Genomic DNA, 19,586 nt, shown 5'->3' with positions numbered 1-19,586 from the left:
CCAGACCTTAAAAATCGGGCAAATTTTTTTTTTTTTTTTCAAAAAGCCCCAAATTCTGCTTAAAACTTTCGGTACACCTCCAAAAAGATTTGCTGCAGTGACAAAAGTTGATTCTGGTGCTTAATTTTGACACAGAACTCTCCAAAAATATATTTACCCATATGAAAAACTCCGTAAACCCCAGACCTTAAAAATCGGCCAAAATTTTTTTTCTCAAAAAGCCCCAAGTTCTGCTTAAAACGTCTGGTCCACCATAAAAAAGATTTCATGCGGTGACAGAAGTTGATTTTGGTGCTTAATTTTGACACAGAACTCTCCAGAAATATTTTTACCCATATAAAAAATTCCGTAAACCCCAGACCTTAAAAATCGGACAAAAATGTTTTTTTTTTTTTTTCCAAAAAGCCCCGCATTCTGCTTAAAACTTTCGGTACATCTTACAAAAGATTTGCTACAGTGACAGAAGTTGATTTTGGTGCTTAACATTGACACAGTACTCTCCAAAAATATATTTACCCATATGAAAAATTCCATAAGCCCCAGACCTTAAAAATCGGCCAAAAATGTTTGTTTTTTTTCAAAAAGCCCCAAATTTAAAACTTTCGGTACACCATAAAAAAGATTTGCTGCAGTGACAGAAGTTGATTTTGGTGCTTAATTTTGACACAGAACTCTCCAGAAATATTTTTAACCATATGAAAAGTTCCGTAAGCACCGGACCTTAAAAATCAGTCAAATTTTTTTTTTTTTCAAAAAGTCCCAAATTCTGCTTAAAACATTTGGTACACCTTAAAAAAGATTTGCTGCAGTGACAGAAGTTGATTTTGGTGCTTAATTTTGACACAGAACTCTCCAAAAATATATTTACCCATATGAAAAATTCCGTAAACCCCAGACCTTAAAAATCGGGCAAAAATTTTTTTTTCAAAAAGCCCCAAATTCTGCTTAAAACTTTCGGTACATCTCCAAAAAGATTTGCTGCAGTGACAAAAGTTGATTCTGGTGCTTAATTTTGACACAGTACTCTCCAAAAATATATTTACCCATATGAAAATTTCCATAAGCCCCAAACCTTAAAAATCGGCCAAATTTTTTTTTTAAAAAAGCCCCAAATTCTGCTTAAAACTTTTGGTACACCTTAAAAAAGATTTGCTGCAGTGACAGAAGTTGATTTTGGTGCTTAATTTTGACACAGAACTCTCCAGAAATATTTTTACCCATATGAAAAATTCCGTAAGCACCGGACCTTCAAAATCAGCCCCCCAATTTTTTTTTTCAAAAAGTCCCAAATTCTGCTTTAAAATATTTGGTACACCTTAAAAAAGATTTGCTGCAGTGACAGAAGTTGATTTTGGTGCTTAATTTTGACACAGAACTCTCCAAAAATATATTTACCCATATGAAAAATTCCGTAAACTCCAGACCTTAAAAATCGGCCAAAAATGTTTTTTCTTTTTTTTGAAAAAGCCCCAAATTCTGCTTAAAATTTTAGGTACACCTCCAAAAAGATTTGCTGCAGTGACAATAGTTGATTCTGGTGCTTAATTTTTACACAGTACTCTCCAAAAATATATTTACCCATATGAAAAATTCCGTAAGCACCGGACCTTAAAAATCAGCCAAAATTTTTTTTTCAAAAAGCCCCAAATTCTGCTTAAAACTTTCGGTACATCTTACAAAAGATTTGCTACAGTGTCAGAAGTTGATTTTGGTGCTTAATTTTGACACAGAAATCTCCAAAAATATATTTACCCATATGACAAATTCCGTAAGCCCCAGACCTTAGAAATTGGCCAAAAATGTTTTTTTTCTTCAAAAAGCCCCAAATTCTGCTTAAAACTTTCGGTACACCATAAAAAAGATTTGCTGCAGTGACAGAAGTTGATTTTGGTGCTTAATTTTGACACAGAACTCTCCAGAAATATTTTTAACCTTATGAAAAATTCCGTAAGCACCGGACCTTAAAAATCAGTCAAAATTTTTTTTTCTTCAAAAAGTCCCAAATTCTGCTTAAAACTTTTGGTACACCTTAAAAAAGATTTGCTGCAGTGACAGAAGTTGATTTTGGTGCTTAATTTTGACACAGAACTCTCCAAAAATATATTTACCCATATGAAAAATTCCATAAGCCCCGGACCTTAAAAATCAGCCCCAAATTTTTTTTTTTCAAAAAGTCCCAAATTCTGCTTAAAACTTTTGGTACACCTTAAAAAAGATTTGCTGTGGTGACAGAAGTTGATTTTGGTGCTTAATTTTGACACAGAACTCTCCAAAAATATATTTACCCATATGACAAATTCCATAAGCCCCAGACCTTAAAAATCGGCCAAAAATGTTGTTTTTTTTCAAAAAGCCCCAAATTCTGCTTAAAACTTTCAGTACACCATAAAAAAGATTTGCTGCAGTGACAGAAGTTGATTTTGGTGCTTAATTTTGACACAGAACTCTCCAGAAATATATTTACCCATATGAAAAATTCCGTAAGCACCGGACCTTATAAATCAGTCAAAATTTTTTTTTTTCAAAAAGTCCTAAATTCTGCTTAAAACATTTGGTACACCTTTAAAAAGATTTGCTGTGGTGACAGAAGTTGATTTTGGTGCTTAATTTTGACACAGAACTCTCCAAAAATATATTTACCCATATGACAAATTCCATAAGCCCCAGACCTTAAAAATCGGGCAAATTTTTTTTTTTTTTTTTCAAAAAGCCCCAAATTCTGCTTAAAACTTTCGGTACACCATAAAAAAGATTTCATGCGGTGACAGAAGTTGATTTTGGTGCTTAATTTTCACACAGAACTCTCCAGAAATATTTTTAACCATATGAAAAGTTCCATAAGCACCGGACCTTAAAAATCAGTCAAATTTTTTTTTTTTCAAAAAGTCCCAAATTCTGCTTAAAACATTTGGTACACCTTAAAAAAGATTTGCTGCAGTGACAGAAGTTGATTTTGGTGCTTAATTTTGACACAGAACTCTCCAGAAATATTTTTACCCATATGAAAAATTCCGTAAGCACCGGACCTTCAAAATCAGCCCCCCATTTTTTTTTTTTAAAAAGTCCCAAATTCTGCTTTAAAATATTTGGTACACCTTAAAAAAGATTTGCTGCAGTGACAGAAGTTGATTTTGGTGCTTAATTTTGACACAGAACTCTCCAAAAATATATTTACCCATATGAAAAATTCAGTAAACCCCAGACCTTAAAAATCGGCCAAAAATGTTTTTTCTTTTTTTTGAAAAAGCCCCAAATTCTGCTTAAAATTTTAGGTACACCTCCAAAAAGATTTGCTGCAGTGACAATAGTTGATTCTGGTGCTTAATTTTTACACAGTACTCTCCAAAAATATATTTACCCATATGAAAAATTCCGTAAGCACCGGACCTTAAAAATCAGCCAAAATTTTTTTTTTCAAAAAGCCCCAAATTCTGCTTAAAACTTTTGGTAACATCTTACAAAAGATTTGCTACAGTGACAGAAGTTGATTTTGGTGCTTAACATTGACACAGTACTCTCCAAAAATATATTTACCCATATGAAAAATTCCATAAGCCCCTGACCTTAAAAATCGGCCAAAATTTTTTTTTTTTTTCAAAAAGCCCCAAATTTAAAACTTTCGGTACACCATAAAAAAGATTTGCTGCAGTGACAGAAGTTGATTTTGGTGCTTAATTTTGACACAGTACTCTCCAAAAATATATTTACCCATATGAAAAATTCCATAAGCCCCGGACCTTAAAAATCAGCCCCCAATTTTTTTTTTCAAAAAGTCCCAAATTCTGCTTAAAACTTTTGGTACACCTTTAAAAAGATTTGCTGTGGTGACAGAAGTTGATTTTGGTGCTTAATTTTGACACAGAACTCTCCAAAAATATATTTACCCATATGAAAAATTCCATAAGCCCCGGACCTTAAAAATCAGCCCCCAATTTTTTTTTTTCAAAAAGTCCCAAATTCTGCTTAAAACTTTTGGTACACCTTAAAATAGATTTGCTGTGGTGACAGAAGTTGATTTTGGTGCTTAATTTTGACACAGAACTCTCCAAAAATATATTTACCCATATGACAAATTCCGTAAGCCCCAGACATTAGAAATCGGCCAAAAATGTTTTTTTTTTTCAAAAAGCCCCAAATTCTGCTTAAAACTTTCGGTACACCATAAAAAAGATTTGCTGCAGTGACAGAAGTTGATTTTGGTGCTTAATTTTGACACAGAACTCTCCAGAAATATTTTTAACCTTATGAAAAATTCCGTAAGCACCGGACCTTAAAAATCAGTCAAAATTTTTTTTTCTTCAAAAAGTCCCAAATTCTGCTTAAAACTTTTGGTACACCTTAAAAAAGATTTGCTGCAGTGACAGAAGTTGATTTTGGTGCTTAATTTTGACACAGAACTCTCCAAAAATATATTTACCCATATGAAAAATTCCATAAGCCCCGGACCTTAAAAATCAGCCCCAAATTTTTTTTTTTCAAAAAGTCCCAAATTCTGCTTAAAACTTTTGGTACACCTTAAAAAAGATTTGCTGTGGTGACAGAAGTTGATTTTGGTGCTTAATTTTGACAGAACTCTCCAGAAATATATTTACCCATATGACAAATTCCATAAGCCCCAGACCTTAAAAATCGGCCAAAAATGTTGTTTTTTTTCAAAAAGCCCCAAATTCTGCTTAAAACTTTCAGTACACCATAAAAAAGATTTGCTGCAGTGACAGAAGTTGATTTTGGCGCTTAATTTTGACACAGAACTCTCCAGAAATATATTTACCCATATGAAAAATTCCGTAAGCACCGGACCTTATAAATCAGTCCAAATTTTTTTTTTTCAAAAAGTCCTAAATTCTGCTTAAAACATTTGGTACACCTTTTAAAAGATTTGCTGTGGTGACAGAAGTTGATTTTGGTGCTTAATTTTGACACAGAACTCTCCAAAAATATATTTACCCATATGACAAATTCCATAAGCCCCAGACCTTAAAAATCGGGCAAATTTTTTTTTTTTTTTTCAAAAAGCCCCAAATTCTGCTTAAAACTTTCGGTACACCTCCAAAAAGATTTGCTGCAGTGACAAAAGTTGATTCTGGTGCTTAATTTTGACACAGAACTCTCCAAAAATATATTTACCCATATGAAAAACTCCGTAAACCCCAGACCTTAAAAATCGGCCAAAATTTTTTTTCTCAAAAAGCCCCAAGTTCTGCTTAAAACGTCTGGTCCACCATAAAAAAGATTTCATGCGGTGACAGAAGTTGATTTTGGTGCTTAATTTTGACACAGAACTCTCCAGAAATATTTTTACCCATATAAAAAATTCCGTAAACCCCAGACCTTAAAAATCGGACAAAAATGTTTTTTTTTTTTTTTCCAAAAAGCCCCGCATTCTGCTTAAAACTTTCGGTACATCTTACAAAAGATTTGCTACAGTGACAGAAGTTGATTTTGGTGCTTAACATTGACACAGTACTCTCCAAAAATATATTTACCCATATGAAAAATTCCATAAGCCCCAGACCTTAAAAATCGGCCAAAAATGTTTGTTTTTTTTCAAAAAGCCCCAAATTTAAAACTTTCGGTACACCATAAAAAAGATTTGCTGCAGTGACAGAAGTTGATTTTGGTGCTTAATTTTGACACAGAACTCTCCAGAAATATTTTTAACCATATGAAAAGTTCCGTAAGCACCGGACCTTAAAAATCAGTCAAATTTTTTTTTTTTTCAAAAAGTCCCAAATTCTGCTTAAAACATTTGGTACACCTTAAAAAAGATTTGCTGCAGTGACAGAAGTTGATTTTGGTGCTTAATTTTGACACAGAACTCTCCAAAAATATATTTACCCATATGAAAAATTCCGTAAACCCCAGACCTTAAAAATCGGGCAAAAATTTTTTTTTCAAAAAGCCCCAAATTCTGCTTAAAACTTTCGGTACATCTCCAAAAAGATTTGCTGCAGTGACAAAAGTTGATTCTGGTGCTTAATTTTGACACAGTACTCTCCAAAAATATATTTACCCATATGAAAATTTCCATAAGCCCCAAACCTTAAAAATCGGCCAAATTTTTTTTTTAAAAAGCCCCAAATTCTGCTTAAAACTTTTGGTACACCTTAAAAAAGATTTGCTGCAGTGACAGAAGTTGATTTTGGTGCTTAATTTTGACACAGAACTCTCCAGAAATATTTTTACCCATATGAAAAATTCCGTAAGCACCGGACCTTCAAAATCAGCCCCCCAATTTTTTTTTTCAAAAAGTCCCAAATTCTGCTTTAAAATATTTGGTACACCTTAAAAAAGATTTGCTGCAGTGACAGAAGTTGATTTTGGTGCTTAATTTTGACACAGAACTCTCCAAAAATATATTTACCCATATGAAAAATTCCGTAAACTCCAGACCTTAAAAATCGGCCAAAAATGTTTTTTCTTTTTTTTGAAAAAGCCCCAAATTCTGCTTAAAATTTTAGGTACACCTCCAAAAAGATTTGCTGCAGTGACAATAGTTGATTCTGGTGCTTAATTTTTACACAGTACTCTCCAAAAATATATTTACCCATATGAAAAATTCCGTAAGCACCGGACCTTAAAAATCAGCCAAAATTTTTTTTTCAAAAAGCCCCAAATTCTGCTTAAAACTTTCGGTACATCTTACAAAAGATTTGCTACAGTGTCAGAAGTTGATTTTGGTGCTTAATTTTGACACAGAAATCTCCAAAAATATATTTACCCATATGACAAATTCCGTAAGCCCCAGACCTTAGAAATTGGCCAAAAATGTTTTTTTTCTTCAAAAAGCCCCAAATTCTGCTTAAAACTTTCGGTACACCATAAAAAAGATTTGCTGCAGTGACAGAAGTTGATTTTGGTGCTTAATTTTGACACAGAACTCTCCAGAAATATTTTTAACCTTATGAAAAATTCCGTAAGCACCGGACCTTAAAAATCAGTCAAAATTTTTTTTTCTTCAAAAAGTCCCAAATTCTGCTTAAAACTTTTGGTACACCTTAAAAAAGATTTGCTGCAGTGACAGAAGTTGATTTTGGTGCTTAATTTTGACACAGAACTCTCCAAAAATATATTTACCCATATGAAAAATTCCATAAGCCCCGGACCTTAAAAATCAGCCCCAAATTTTTTTTTTTCAAAAAGTCCCAAATTCTGCTTAAAACTTTTGGTACACCTTAAAAAAGATTTGCTGTGGTGACAGAAGTTGATTTTGGTGCTTAATTTTGACACAGAACTCTCCAAAAATATATTTACCCATATGACAAATTCCATAAGCCCCAGACCTTAAAAATCGGCCAAAAATGTTGTTTTTTTTCAAAAAGCCCCAAATTCTGCTTAAAACTTTCAGTACACCATAAAAAAGATTTGCTGCAGTGACAGAAGTTGATTTTGGTGCTTAATTTTGACACAGAACTCTCCAGAAATATATTTACCCATATGAAAAATTCCGTAAGCACCGGACCTTATAAATCAGTCAAAATTTTTTTTTTTCAAAAAGTCCTAAATTCTGCTTAAAACATTTGGTACACCTTTAAAAAGATTTGCTGTGGTGACAGAAGTTGATTTTGGTGCTTAATTTTGACACAGAACTCTCCAAAAATATATTTACCCATATGACAAATTCCATAAGCCCCAGACCTTAAAAATCGGGCAAATTTTTTTTTTTTTTTTTCAAAAAGCCCCAAATTCTGCTTAAAACTTTCGGTACACCATAAAAAAGATTTCATGCGGTGACAGAAGTTGATTTTGGTGCTTAATTTTCACACAGAACTCTCCAGAAATATTTTTAACCATATGAAAAGTTCCATAAGCACCGGACCTTAAAAATCAGTCAAATTTTTTTTTTTTTCAAAAAGTCCCAAATTCTGCTTAAAACATTTGGTACACCTTAAAAAAGATTTGCTGCAGTGACAGAAGTTGATTTTGGTGCTTAATTTTGACACAGAACTCTCCAGAAATATTTTTACCCATATGAAAAATTCCGTAAGCACCGGACCTTCAAAATCAGCCCCCCATTTTTTTTTTTTAAAAAGTCCCAAATTCTGCTTTAAAATATTTGGTACACCTTAAAAAAGATTTGCTGCAGTGACAGAAGTTGATTTTGGTGCTTAATTTTGACACAGAACTCTCCAAAAATATATTTACCCATATGAAAAATTCAGTAAACCCCAGACCTTAAAAATCGGCCAAAAATGTTTTTTCTTTTTTTTGAAAAAGCCCCAAATTCTGCTTAAAATTTTAGGTACACCTCCAAAAAGATTTGCTGCAGTGACAATAGTTGATTCTGGTGCTTAATTTTTACACAGTACTCTCCAAAAATATATTTACCCATATGAAAAATTCCGTAAGCACCGGACCTTAAAAATCAGCCAAAATTTTTTTTTCAAAAAGCCCCAAATTCTGCTTAAAACTTTTGGTACATCTTACAAAAGATTTGCTACAGTGACAGAAGTTGATTTTGGTGCTTAACATTGACACAGTACTCTCCAAAAATATATTTACCCATATGAAAAATTCCATAAGCCCCTGACATTAAAAATCGGCCAAAATTTTTTTTTTTTTTCAAAAAGCCCCAAATTTAAAACTTTCGGTACACCATAAAAAAGATTTGCTGCAGTGACAGAAGTTGATTTTGGTGCTTAATTTTGACACAGTACTCTCCAAAAATATATTTACCCATATGAAAAATTCCATAAGCCCCGGACCTTAAAAATCAGCCCCCAATTTTTTTTTTCAAAAAGTCCCAAATTCTGCTTAAAACTTTTGGTACACCTTTAAAAAGATTTGCTGTGGTGACAGAAGTTGATTTTGGTGCTTAATTTTGACACAGAACTCTCCAAAAATATATTTACCCATATGACAAATTCCATAAGCCCCAGACCTTAAAAATCGGGCAAATTTTTTTTTTTTTCAAAAAGCCCCAAATTCTGCTTAAAACTTTCGGTACACCTCCAAAAAGATTTGCTGCAGTGACAAAAGTTGATTCTGGTGCTTAATTTTGACACAGAACTCTCCAAAAATATATTTACCCATATGAAAAACTCCGTAAACCCCATACCTTAAAAATCGGCCAAAATTTTTTTTTCTCAAAAAGCCCCAAATTCTGCTTAAAACTTCTGGTACACCATAAAAAAGATTTCATGCGGTGACAGAAGTTGATTTTGGTGCTTAATTTTCACACAGAACTCTCCAAAAATATATTTACCCATATGAAAAATTCCATAAGCCCCAGACCATAAAAATCGGGCAAATTTTTTTTTTTTCAAAAAGCCCCAAATTCTGCTTAAAACTTTTGGTACACCTCCAAAAAGATTTGCTGCAGTGACAAAAGTTGATTCTGGTGCTTAATTTTGACAGAGTACTCTCCAAAAATATATTTACCCATATGAAAAATTCCATAAGCCCCAAACCTTAAAAATCGGCTTAAATTTTTTTTAAAAAAAGCCCCAAATTCTGCTTAAAACTTTTGGAACACCATAAAAAAGATTTGCTGCAGTGACAGAAGTTGATTTTGGTGCTTAATTTTGACACAGAACTCTCCAGAAATACTTTTACCCATATGAAATATTCCGTAAACCCCAGACCTTAAAAATCGGACAAAAATGTTTTTTTTTTTTTTTTTCAAAAAGCCCCGCATTCTGCTTAAAACTTTCGGTACATCTTACAAAAGATTTGCTACAGTGACAGAAGTTGATTTTGGTGCTTAACATTGACACAGTACTCTCCAAAAATATATTTACCCATACGAAAAATTCCATAAGCCCCAGACCTTAAAAATCGGCCAAAAATGTTTTTTTTTTTCAAAAAGCCCCAAATTTAAAACTATCGGTACACCATAAAAAAGATTTGCTGCAGTGACAGAAGTTGATTTTGGTGCTGAATTTTGACACAGAACTCTCCAGAAATATTTTTACCCATATGAAAAATTCCGTAAACCCCAGACCTTAAAAATCGGCCAAAAATGTTTTTTTTTTATTTCAAAAAGCCCCAAATTCTGCTTAAAACTTTCGGTATACCTCCAAAAGGATTTGCTGCAGTGACAAAAGTTGATTCTGGTGCTTAATTTTGACACAGTACTCTCCAAAAATATATTTACCCATATGAAAAATTCCATAAGCCCCGGACCTTAAAAATCAGCCCCCAATTTTTTTTTTCAAAAAGTCCCAAATTCTGCTTAAAACTTTTGGTACACCTTTAAAAAGATTTGCTGTGGTGACAGAAGTTGATTTTGATGCTTAATTTTGACACAGAACTCTCCAAAAATATATTTACCCATATGACAAATTCCATAAGCCCCAGACCTTAAAAATCGGGCAAATTTTTTTTTTTTTTTCAAAAAGCCCCAAATTCTGCTTAAAACTTTCGGTACACCTCCAAAAAGATTTGCTGCAGTGACAAAAGTTGATTCTGGTGCTTAATTTTGACACAGAACTCTCCAAAAATATATTTACCCATATGAAAAACTCCATAAACCCCAGACCTTAAAAATCGGCCAAAATTTTTTTTTCTCAAAAAGCCCCAAATTCTGCTTAAAACTTCTGGTACACCATAAAAAAGATTTCATGCGGTGACAGAAGTTGATTTTGGTGCTTAATTTTCACACAGAACTCTCCAAAAATATATTTACCCATATGAAAAATTCCGTAAACCTCAGACCTTAAAAATCGGGCAATTTTTTTTTTTTTTCAAAAAGCCCCAAATTCTGCTTAAAACTTTTGGTACACCTCCAAAAAGATTTGCTGCAGTGACAAAAGTTGATTCTGGTGCTTAATTTTGACACAGTACTCTCCAAAAATATATTTACCCATATGAAAAATTCCATAAGCCCCAAACCTTAAAAATCGGCCTAAATTTTTTTTAAAAAAAGCCCCAAATTCTGCTTAAAACTTTTGGAACACCATAAAAAAGATTTGCTGCAGTGACAGAAGTTGATTTTGGTGCTTAATTTTGACACAGAACTCTCCAGAAATATTTTTACCCATATGAAAAATTCCGTAAACCCCAGACCTTAAAAATCGGACAAAAATGTGTTTTTTTTTTTTTTTTTCAAAAAGCCCCGCATTCTGCTTAAAACTTTCGGTACATCTTACAAAAGATTTGCTACAGTGACAGAAGTTGATTTTGGTGCTTAACATTGACACAGTACTCTCCAAAAATATATTTACCCATATGAAAAATTCCATAAGCCCCAGACCTTAAAAATCGGCCAAAAATGTTTTTTTTTTTTCAAAAAGCCCCAAATTTAAAACTATCGGTACACCATAAAAAAGATTTGCTGCAGTGACAGAAGTTGATTTTGGTGCTTAATATTGACACAGAACTCTCCAGAAATATTTTTACCCATATGAAAAATTCCATAAGCACCGAACCTTAAAAATTAGTCAAAAATTTTTTTTTTTCAAAAAGTCCCAAATTCTGTTTAAAACTTTTGGTACACCTTAAAAAAGATTTACTGCAGTGATATAAGTTGATTTTGGTGCTTAATTTTGACACAGTACTCTCCAAAAATATATTTACCCATATGAAAAATTCCATAAGCCCCAAACCTTAAAAATCGGCCTAAATTTTTTTTTGAAAAAGCCCCAAATTCTACTTAAAACTTTTGGTACACCTTTAAAAAGATTTGCTGTGGTGACAGAAGTTGATTTTGGTGCTTAATTTTGACACAGAACTCTCCAAAAATATATTTACCCATATGACAAATTCCATAAGCCCCAGACCTTAAAAATCGGGCAAATTTTTTTTTTTTTTTCAAAAAGCCCCAAATTCTGCTTAAAACTTTCGGTACACCTCCAAAAAGATTTGCTGCAGAGACAAAAGTTGATTCTGGTGCTTAATTTTGAGACAGTACTCTCCAAAAATATATTTACCCATATGAAAAATTCCATAAGCCCCAAACCTTAAAAATCGGCCAAATTTTTTTTTTTAAAAAGCCCCAAATTCTGCTTAAAACTTTTGGTACACCATAAAAAAGATTTGCTGCAGTGACAGAAGTTGATTTTGGTGCTTAATTTTGACAATGAACTCTCCAAAAATATATTTACCCATATGAAAAATTCCGTAAGCACCGGACCTTAAAAATCAGCCCCCAATTTTTTTTTCAAAAAGCCCCAAATTCTGCTTAAAACTTTCGGTACATCTTACAAAAGATTTGCTACAGTGACAGAAGTTGATTTTGGTGCTTAACATTGACACAGTACACTCCAAAAATATATTTACCCATATGAAAAATTCCATAAGCCCCAGACATTAAAAATCGGCCAAAAATGTTTGTTTTTTTTCAAAAAGCCCCAAATTTAAAACTTTCGGTACACCATAAAAAAGATTTGCTGCAGTGACAGAAGTTGATTTTGGTGCTTAATTTTGACACAGAGCTCTCCAAAAATATATTTACCCATATGAAAAATTCCGTAAATGCCAGACCTTAAAAATCGGCCAAAATTTTTTTTCTCAAAAAGCCCCAAATTCTGCTTAAAACTTCTGGTACACCTTAAAAAAGATTTCATGCGGTGACAGAAGTTGATTTTGGTGCTTAATTTTGACACAGAACTCTCCAAAAATATATTTACCCATATGAAAAATTCCATAAGCCCCGGACCTTAAAAATCATCCCCCAATTTTTTTTTTTCAAAAAGTCCCAAATTCTGCTTAAAACTTTTGGTACACCTTAAAATAGATTTGCTGTGGTGACAGAAGTTGATTTTGGTGCTTAATTTTGACACAGAACTCTCCAAAAATATATTTACCCATATGACAAATTCCGTAAGCCCCAGACCTTAGAAATCGGCCAAAAATGTTGTTTTTTTTCAAAAAGCCCCAAATTCTGCTTAAAACTTTCGGTACACCATAAAAAAGATTTGCTGCAGTGACAGAAGTTGATTTTGGTGCTTAATTTTGACACAGAACTCTCCAGAAATATTTTTAACCTTATGAAAAATTCCGTAAGCACCGGACCTTAAAAATCAGTCAAAATTTTTTTTTCTTCAAAAAGTCCTAAATTCTGCTTAAAACATTTGGTACACCTTTTAAAAGATTTGCTGTGGTGACAGAAGTTGATTTTGGTGCTTAATTTTGACACAGAACTCTCCAAAAATATATTTACCCATATGACAAATTCCATAAGCCCCAGACCTTAAAAATCGGGCAAATTTTTTTTTTTTTTCAAAAAGCCCCAAATTCTGCTTAAAACTTTCGGTACACCTCCAAAAAGATTTGCTGCAGTGACAAAAGTTGATTCTGGTGCTTAATTTTGACACAGAACTCTCCAAAAATATATTTACCCATATGAAAAACTCCGTAAACCGCAGACCTTAAAAATCGGCCAAAATTTTTTTTCTCAAAAAGCCCCAAATTCTGCTTAAAACGTCTGGTCCACCATAAAAAGATTTCATGCGGTGACAGAAGTTGATTTTGGTGCTTAATTTTCACACAGAACTCTCCAAAAATATATTTACCCATATGAAAAATTCCGTAAACCCCAGACCTTAAAAATCGGGCAAATTTTTTTTTTTTCAAAAAGCCCCAAATTTTGCTTAAAACTTTTGGTACACCTCCAAAAAGATTTGCTGCAGTGACAAAAGTTGATTCTGGTGCTTAATTTTGACACAGTACTCTCCAAAAATATATTTACCCATATGAAAAATTCCATAAGCCCCAAACCTTAAAAATCTGCATAAATTTTTTTTAAAAAAAGCCCCAAATTCTGCTTAAAACTTTTGGAACACCATAAAAAAGATTTGCTGCAGTGACAGAAGTTGATTTTGGTGCTTAATTTTGACACAGTACTCTCCAAAAATATATTTACCCATATGAAAAATTCCATAAGCCCCAAACCTTAAAAATCGGCCAAATTTTTTTTTTTAAAAAGCCCCAAATTCTGCTTAAAACTTTTGGTACACCATAAAAAAGATTTGCTGCAGTGACAGAAGTTGATTTTGGTGCTTAATTTTGACAATGAACTCTCCAAAAATATATTTACCCATATGAAAAATTCCGTAAGCACCGGACCTTAAAAATCAGCCCCCAATTTTTTTTTCAAAAAGCCCCAAATTCTGCTTAAAACTTTCGGTACATCTTACAAAAGATTTGCTACAGTGACAGAAGTTGATTTTGGTGCTTAACATTGACACAGTACTCTCCAAAAATATATTTACCCATATGAAAAATTCCATAAGCCCCAGACATTAAAAATCGGCCAAAAATGTTTGTTTTTTTTCAAAAAGCCCCAAATTTAAAACTTTCGGTACACCATAAAAAAGATTTGCTGCAGTGACAGAAGTTGATTTTGGTGCTTAATTTTGACACAGAACTCTCCAGAAATATTTTTAACCATATGAAAAGTTCCGTAAGCACCGGACCTTAAAAATCAGTCAAATTTTTTTTTTTTTCAAAAAGTCCCAAATTCTGCTTAAAACATTTGGTACACCTTAAAAAAGATTTGCTGCAGTGACAGAAGTTGATTTTGGTGCTTAATTTTGACACAGAACTCTCCAAAAATATATTTACCCATATGAAAAATTCCGTAAGCACCGGACCTTAAAAATCAGCCAAAATTTTTTTTTCAAAAAGACCCAAATTCTGCTTAAAACTTTCGGTACACCATAAAAAAGATTTGCTGCAGTGACAGAAGTTGATTTTGGTGCTTAATTTTGACACAGAACTCTCCAGAAATATTTTTAACCTTATGATAAATTCCGTAAGCCCCAGACCTTAAAAATCAAGCAAATTTTTTTTTTTTTTTCAAAAAGCCCCAAATTCTGCTTAAAACTTTCGGTACACCTCCAAAAAGATTTGCTGCAGTGACACAAGTTGATTCTGGTGCTTAATTTTGACACAGAATTCTCCAAAAATATATTTACCCATATGAAAAACTCCGTAAACCCCAGACCTTAAAAATCGGCCAAAATTTTTTTTCTCAAAAAGCCCCAAATTCTGCTTAAAACTTTTGGTACACCTCCAAAAAGATTTGCTGCAGTGACAAAAGTTGATTCTGGTGCTTAATTTTGACACAGTACTCTCCAAAAATATATTTACCCATATGAAAAATTCCATAAGCCCCAAACCTTAAAAATCGGCCTAAATTTTTTTAAAAAAAAGCCCCAAATTCTGCTTAAAACTTTTGGAACACCGTAAAAAAGATTTGCTGCAGTGACAGAAGTTGATTTTGGTGCTTAATTTTGACACAGAACTCTCCAGAAATATTTTTACCCATATGAAAAATTCCGTAAACCCCAGACCTTAAAAATCGGACAAAAATGTTTTTTTTTTTTTTTTTCCAAAAAGCCCCGCATTCTGCTTAAAACTTTCGGTACATCTTACAAAAGATTTGCTACAGTGACAGAAGTTGATTTTGGTGCTTAACATTGACACAGTACTCTCCAGAAATATTTTTACCCATATGAAAAATTCCGTAAGCACCGGACCTTCAAAATCAGCCCCCAAATTTTTTTTTTTAAAAAGTCCCAAATTCTGCTTTAAAATATTTGGTACTCCTTAAAAAAGATTTGCTGCAGTGACAGAAGTTGATTTTGGTGCTTCATTTTGACACAGAACTCTCCAAAAATATATTTACCCATATGAAAAATTCCGTAAACCCCAGACCTTAAAAATCGGCGAAAAATGTTTTTTCTTTTTTTTGAAAAAGTCCCAAATTCTGCTTAAAATTTTCGGTACACCTCCAAAAAGATTTGCTGCAGTGACAATAGTTGATTCTGGTGCTTAATTTTGACACAGTACTCTCCAAAAATATATTTACCCATATGAAAAATTCCGTAAGCACCGGACCTTAAAAATCAGCCAAAATTTTTTTTTCAAAAAGACCCAAATTCTGCTTAAAACTTTCGGTACACCATAAAAAAGATTTGCTGCAGTGACAGAAGTTGATTTTGGTGCTTAATTTTGACACAGAACTCTCCAGAAATATTTTTAACCTTATGATAAATTCCGTAAGCCCCAGACCTTAAAAATCAAGCAAATTTTTTTTTTTTTCAAAAAGCCCCAAATTCTGCTTAAAACTTTCGGTACACCTCCAAAAAGATTTGCTGCAGTGACACAAGTTGATTCTGGTGCTTAATTTTGACACAGAATTCTCCAAAAATATATTTACCCATATGAAAAACTCTGTAAACCCCAGACCTTAAAAATCGGCCAAAATTTTTTTTCTCAAAAAGCCCCAAATTCTGCTTAAAACTTTTGGTACACCTCCAAAAAGATTTGCTGCAGTGACAAAAGTTGATTCTGGTGCTTAATTTTGACACAGTACTCTCCAAAAATATATTTACCCATATGAAAAATTCCATAAGCCCCAAACCTTAAAAATCGGCCTAAATTTTTTTTAAAAAAAGCCCCAAATTCTGCTTAAAACTTTTGGAACACCGTAAAAAAGATTTGCTGCAGTGACAGAAGTTGATTTTGGTGCTTAATTTTGACACAGAACTCTCCAGAAATATTTTTACCCATATGAAAAATTCCGTAAACCCCAGACCTTAAAAATCGGACAAAAATGTTTTTTGTTTTTTTTTTCCAAAAAGCCCCGCATTCTGCTTAAAACTTTCGGTACATCTTACAAAAGATTTGCTACAGTGACAGAAGTTGATTTTGGTGCTTAACATTGACACAGTACTCTCCAGAAATATTTTTACCCATATGAAAAATTCCGTAAGCACCGGACCTTCAAAATCAGCCCCCAAATTTTTTTTTTCAAAAAGTCCCAAATTCTGCTTTAAAATATTTGGTACACCTTAAAAAAGATTTGCTGCAGTGACAGAAGTTGATTTTGGTGCTTCATTTTGACACAGAACTCTCCAAAAATATATTTACCCATATGAAAAATTCCGTAAACCCCAGACCTTAAAAATCGGCCAAAAATGTTTTTTCTTTTTTTTTAAAAAGTCCCAAATTCTGCTTAAAATTTTCGGTACACCTCCAAAAAGATTTGCTGCAGTGACAATAGTTGATTCTGGTGCTTAATTTTGACACAGTACTCTCCAAAAATATATTTACCCATATGAAAAATTCCGTAAGCACCGGACCTTAAAAATCAGCCAAAATTTTTTTTTCAAAAAGCCCCAAATTCTGCTTAAAACTTTCGGTACATCTTACAAAAGATTTGCTACAGTGACAGAAGTTGATTTTGGTGCTTAACATCAACACAGTACTCTCCAAAAATATATTTACCCATATGAAAAATTCCATAAGCCCCAGACCTTAAAAATCGGCCAAAAATGTTTTTTTTTTTCAAAAAGCCCCAAATTCTGCTTAAAACTTTCGGTACACCTCCAAAAAGATTTACTGCAGTGACAAAAGTTGATTCTGGTGCTTAATTTTGACACAGTACTCTCCAAAAATATATTTACCCATATGAAAAATTCCATAAGCCCCAAACCTTAAAAATCGGCCAAATTTTTTTTTTTAAAAAGCCCCAAATTCTGCTTAAAACTTTTGGTACACCATAAAAAAGATTTGCTGCAGTGACAGAAGTTGATTTTGGTGCTTAATTTTGACAATGAACTCTCCAAAAATATATTTACCCATATGAAAAATTCCGTAAGCACCGGACCTTAAAAATCAGCCCAAAATTTTTTTTTCAAAAAGCCCCAAATTCTGCTTAAAACTTTCGGTACATCTTACAAAAGATTTGCTACAGTGACAGAAGTTGATTTTGGTGCTTAACATTGACACAGTACTCTCCAAAAATATATTTACCCATATGAAAAATTCCATAAGCCCCAGACATTAAAAATCGGCCAAAAATGTTTTTTTTTTTTCAAAAAGCCCCAAATTTAAAACTTTCGGTACACCATAAAAAAGATTTGCTGCAGTGACAGAAGTTGATTTTGGTGCTTAATTTTGACACAGAACTGTCCAAAAATATATTTACCCATATGAAAAATTCCGTAAATGCCAGACCTTAAAAATCGGCCAAAATTTTTTTTCTCAAAAAGCCCCAAATTCTGCTTAAAACTTCTGGTACACCTTAAAAAAGATTTCATGCGGTGACAGAAGTTGATTTTGGTGCTTAATTTTGACACAGAACTCTCCAAAAATATATTTACCCATATGAAAAATTCCATAAGCCCCGGACCTTAAAAATCAGCCCCCAATTTTTTTTTTTCAAAAAGTCCCAAATTCTGCTTAAAACTTTTGGTACACCTTAAAATAGATTTGCTGTGGTGACAGAAGTTGATTTTGGTGCTTAATTTTGACACAGAACTCTCCAAAAATATATTTACCCATATGACAAATTCCGTAAGCCCCAGACCTTAGAAATCGGCCAAAAAATTTTTTTTTTTCAAAAAGCCCCAAATTCTGCTTAAAACTTTCGGTACACCATAAAAAAGATTTGCTGCAGTGACAGAAGTTGATTTTGGTGCTTAATTTTGACACAGAACTCTCCAGAAATATTTTTAACCTTATGAAAAATTCCGTAAGTACTGGACCTTAAAAATCAGTAAAAAAATGTTTTTCTTCAAAAAGTCCCAAATTCTGCTTAAAACTTTTGGTACACCTTAAAAAAGATTTGCTGCAGTGACAGAAGTTGATTTTGGTGCTTAATTTTGACACAGAACTCTCCAAAAATATATTTACCCATATGAAAAATTCCATAAGCCCCGGACCTTAAAAATCAGCCCCAAATTTTTTTTTTTCAAAAAGTCCCAAATTCTGCTTAAAACTTTTGGTACACCTTAAAAAAGATTTGCTGTGGTGACAGAAGTTGATTTTGGTGCTTAATTTTGACACAGAACTCTCCAAAAATATATTTACCCATATGACAAATTCCATAAGCCCCAGACCTTAAAAATCGGCCAAAAATGTTGTTTTTTTTCAAAAAGCCCCAAATTCTGCTTAAAACTTTCAGTACACCATAAAAAAGATTTGCTGCAGTGACAGAAGTTGATTTTGGCGCTTAATTTTGACACAGAACTCTCCAAAAATATATTTACCCATATGAAAAATTCCGTAAACCCCAGACCTTAAAAATCGGGCAAATTTTTTTTTTTTTTCAAAAAGCCCCAAATTTTGCTTAAAACTTTTGGTACACCTCCAAAAAGATTTGCTGCAGTGACAAAAGTTGATTCTGGTGCTTAATTTTGACACAGTACTCTCCAAAAATATATTTACCCATATGAAAAATTCCATAAGCCCCAAACCTTAAAAATCTGCCTAAATTTTTTTTAAAAAAAGCCCCAAATTCTGCTTAAAACTTTTGGAACACCATAAAAAAGATTTGCTGCAGTGACAGAAGTTGATTTTGGTGCTTAATTTTGACACAGAACTCTCCAGAAATATTTTTACCCATATGAAAAATTCCGTAAACCCCAGACCTTAAAAATCGGACAAAAATGTTTTTTTTTTTTTTTTTCCAAAAAGCCCCGCATTCTGCTTAAAACTTTCGGTACATCTTACAAAAGATTTGCTACAGTGACAGAAGTTGATTTTGGTGCTTAACATTGACACAGTACTCTCCAAAAATATATTTACCCATATGAAAAATTCCATAAGCCCCGGACCTTAAAAATCGGCCAAAAATGTTTTTTTTTTTTCAAAAAGCCCCAAATTTAAAACTTTCGGTACACCATAAAAAAGAT

The sequence above is a fragment of the Taudactylus pleione genome, unplaced genomic scaffold (assembly GCF_031769625.1).
Source record: "Taudactylus pleione unplaced genomic scaffold, aTauple2 ptg002295l, whole genome shotgun sequence".
In the NCBI taxonomy this organism is placed as follows: Eukaryota; Metazoa; Chordata; class Amphibia; order Anura; family Myobatrachidae; genus Taudactylus; species Taudactylus pleione.
The sequence above is the reverse complement of the archived record's forward strand: the minus strand, read 5'-3'. Positions refer to the sequence as shown.